The sequence below is a fragment of the Dipteris shenzhenensis genome, chromosome 15 (assembly GCF_047967505.1).
Source record: "Dipteris shenzhenensis isolate YYH24624 ecotype China chromosome 15, Dip_SZ_1.0, whole genome shotgun sequence".
NCBI lineage: Eukaryota > Viridiplantae > Streptophyta > Polypodiopsida > Gleicheniales > Dipteridaceae > Dipteris > Dipteris shenzhenensis.
This window is the reverse complement of record NC_141610.1, coordinates 35908595-35913022: the sequence shown is the minus strand read 5'-3', so window position 1 is coordinate 35913022 and position 4428 is coordinate 35908595.

Below are 4428 nucleotides of genomic sequence, written 5' to 3'. Positions count from 1 at the left end.
CATCCCCTCAAAACAATCTTCGCAACAGACATAGCAAATTTTCTCATTCATAATTTGATATTGCCTCATGAATACACAGAGCACTTATTGTCAAATCAAGGCAATTTTTTGTTGCAAAGCTGAGATTGAGACAACTTAACCAGAGAAGGTCAAAATCAAATTCGGCAATCTATTAAGTCAAAAACTCAAAATATGTAGAGGAAGCAAGGTAGTATATGCGAGAAGCTCTAAGATTGAGAGTGAGAGTGAGATTCATCTTCCATCTATCATTGTATCATCTTGAATGAGAATAAGATTCATTACAACACCTTGATGAGAGTGAGAGTGAGAAATCTAATGCAAGTGAGAATAGCTCGGGGGTGATTGGGTGGTTTGAGCTCCATAAATGGAGTATTGTGTCTCCAGGATTGATTGTAAATGATTTTGATTCAATACAAAGTCTCTTTCTGCCATATTTCAATTTTCTACTTCTTTATATAAATTCAATATTGATTTTAAAGGTAGCATCACAAGAACTTTAATTCAAAAGTCATGCAGATTGTTAAAAAAATGCTCAAAAATCATGAGCAATTCTCAAGTCCAAATCACCCCGACTGTAATGGCTTGATAGAAAGGCTCAACAGAACAATATTAAAGCTAATTCTAGCAATGTACATGGATCCATAGCATTCCAATTGGGTTATCTCACTCCCCTTTGTGGTAGTAGAGTATAACACAACAGAAACCCTTGAAGTTTTTAGCTAAAGTTGGTGTCATTAACCCGATCACAGTATGACACAAAGACGCTAATCAATGGGTGCACTATCTGGATGATGCTCTATCATTCCTCAAGCCAAATTCAGCTTAACATTTGAAGAAGGAAAAACAAGTTCATTACAACAAAAGAAACAAACCAGATCAGTTCTATTCAGGTGGTTTGGTGATGGTTCACTACTGCGTGAGGTAAAAAGGTATTGTACATAAATTTCTTCCACAGTGGCTCATCCCTTGCAAAGTGATAAAACCAGTCGAGCCAGTCAGCCATGCCCTACAAAGATGCACCCTCGATAGCCAAAAGACCAATACAATATCCCTTATTAGTGCATCAAGCCATTCCATGCTAGAACAACCCAAATTTTAAGGGGGGGAAGACGTGACATGGCCGCCACCTTAGATGAGCCCATTGGCAGTTCAAGAGCGTGGGTTGTGCACTGACGAGTTCCCTCGCCATTGATGGCCGTTGCTGTAATCTACTATTGACAACTTTTCAATGCAATGAGTCGGTCGTTCTTGGTCATCTCTCTTTCTTGCTCTTCGTCATGCAGTCGTCTCTATGTGGTATCTCTATGGGGTGTGTGTGTGTGCACACACGTGCGCGTGTAGTGCGTATGTGTGTGCATGAAAGTGCACGTGTGTATGTGTGTGTGTGTGTATGTGTGTGGGGTGTGTGTGTGTGTGTGTGTGTGTGTGTGTGTGTGTGTGTGCGTGCATGTGCGTGTACGTGTACATGTGCGAGGTATCGAAGCATGCGGCTATGCCACCACACTTGGCCAAGGAAGTGGGCCAATTGCTTGCTAGTTGTGGCCCACTCCACTTGGAAACATTTTAATAGGATTACAATAATAGGAGGGGTGTGCGTGTGCATGTGCGTGTGTGTTTTCCCTATCCACTACCTTCCCTTAATGCTCAAGCCCACACTCCCCAACTTTTCCTTATAAAAACAAATCAAAAGCATTCTCCAAGCACTAAGTGTTTGATGCATGTACCCCACCAATATGCAGGCATTCTACTCATTCATCATGTAAAGTCATTCAATAAGAGTCAATAGTCAGAATTGTTGCACCTCCATAGAATAATTATCCATGGACCCTTCTCCACCAACAAATACCATTTATTTTTCTGTGAGCAAGAATTACAAATAACTGTATAACAAAAGGACTCCCATGTTTTATAGTCCAACAAATAGATTCCATAATTACATGGTATATCCAAGTCATTGTTTTTTTAAAAATCAAAATTATTTCTAGTCCACATTAGGACCTCCAAAAGTGCAGGGCTACCACATTCCATAAGTTGCTAATCTTACTTGCGGTTTTAAAAAATCCTAAACAACAAAAAACCAGAATTTCTACTCCTCAAAGTTCCAAAACTAGGCCCCAAAAATAGTTCCAAGGCCAAGTTGCTAAAAGCAGGGTGGTTGACTGCATTGCTCCAAAGTAGATCCATGATAATATCCTCCTTCAAGTAGAGTGTGATAGCTCCTTCTTTTCATTCCAAGAGAGCATCCATAGGCCTTTTCAAGAAAACCTTGCAAAAAAGTGAATGGGATCCCTTGCCACCCCTCTGCCACCATCCAATCCAAACAACCAATGGTTAGTTTATAAAGGGAAGGCATGCTTCATGGCCTATGCACAGTTGTCATCCATGTCCAACAAAAAAACCTTCTTAAAAAATTTCCTAGGAGCTCAGTAAGGGTTTGTTCACTAGAGGAACGAAAAAATTCCTTATCTAAACAACTTTGTGCTTAACCATCTACATCAGGAATCCAATAAAATTGTCCACCAGTCCCCACATTAGTTTTAGTAGCTTAGTACACTACCCTTCTCTTTTATTACACTCAACAAAACCAGATAATGCAAGTGAGGTGTAGAATGCAAATGTTACGATATTTAAAGATTTTCCATTATTGAATCAAAATGGTACAAGACCCAGGGTTTGTGGTCCATTAGTTTTTTGCAGTGTGCCCATAATTATAGGTCAAGTAATGGGTCCCTGGCCAAGGGATTGTTGTGGCACATCCCGTGTCTTTCTTTTGGGCTTACCATGGCACTGTGTTACAGAGCCTCATGTCTTTTGGCCAACTAACCCTACCCAAAATCTTCATATCCCAAATATTATACAATAAAGCCAATAGAAACGGATAAAGCCTAGTCTCAATGCAAAGCCAATAATTGCAAAAATATAATGCAATAAACGAGCATTCAGTATGACCACTCACTCAGTCCTAAGGTGACTACTATTATGTTTAGCTTCATGGATGGGTGTTTACATGCAAACATTGGGTGTTCAAAGTGAGAAATCATCCAATGTTCATTACCTCTGGTTGTTCCAGCACAGGTCCTCCCTATCACCCCCCCTTTTTTTGCAAAATACTATTTAGTCCATCTCGCCACTTCATTAAATCCATAGTAGGCCAACCTCCCCAGGCATCCCATCTTGCCAGCTAACTTGCCAGCAGTATCCTAACCGCGACTACCACCATGGGGTGATGTCTATGGCTCATGCTGGGAGCACCAGTCTCTAGGCCAGTATACATGTTTATGTCTGTGGCTCATGCTGGGAGCGCCGGTCTCTAGGCCAGTATACATAATTGTGTTGTGCAAGTAACTCCGTTGCGAGACCATACGACCGAATAGAAGTGCTTCACAGCAGTTAATCTAGTCTGCATACCAAGGACCTAGTTTTTGTTTGACTAGGCACCCAATACCCACGAAACTCTTACAACAGTATTACTCAAGCATATAAAATTTTGGAGCCTAAATAGTATCGCACTTCGACCACGAGATGCATTGCATGAAGCTACTCAGACCACTATGGCCACATTAGCAGCATCTAATATAACTAGACACTTTTTTAGAGCATACTTGCTCATCTCCTGGCTGAACAAAAAACTACAAGCACTCCATTGACCATCACAAAATGGACCAAAACTACAAAATGTAATGATGCAATCACTATGGTGCTCCTAGTCCAACAAGCTACGTAAGGTCGTTCACCGCTTGTGCCTCACACCAGGCCTGAGCGTTTAACGCACTTTCATCATAGCTTACACAACGTTTCCCATTCAGCTACGTCTCGTAGTAGATGTAAGGGATTTTGGGGTGCAACCCTAACAGGTGATCTCAAAGTTTCTAAAAAAGAACAGAGAATGCAAAGGTGGGAGTATAAGCTCTCACCCACCCTACAACCAGTTAATTGTGGCATCACTGTGTCAACTCTAGACACTTAGCCCCTCGTAACATTACGACACCACCTTGCTTCCAGAGGGGAATTGGCGAGTGACAGAGAAGAAAGTGCGTATTAAGATAACGAGTCTCGACTGAGATAAGTCTGAGTATTACTTGAAGACTCAACTTACTTGTTCGGCATCCATAATAGCAAAAGGGGTTCCAGTGCTATGAGACAACAATCATCCGTAATCTGTCCCTTTGCTTCCTCACTGTCTTGCTTCATAAACAAGGTGAATGATATTTAATCATTAATAAGGCTTGTCCAAGATCAACAAGGTGGTGATCCCACTAAGGCCTTGCCTTTTGGAATGTCATTATAAGTCTAAGTGTAAAGTCGATTGGGGTGTTGAGAAATGCGGTGTCATAGAATACTAAGAGAAATTATGTGATTGTGGATTGTGTCAAAGGATCGATGACATGTGTATTGGAAAAAGATGAT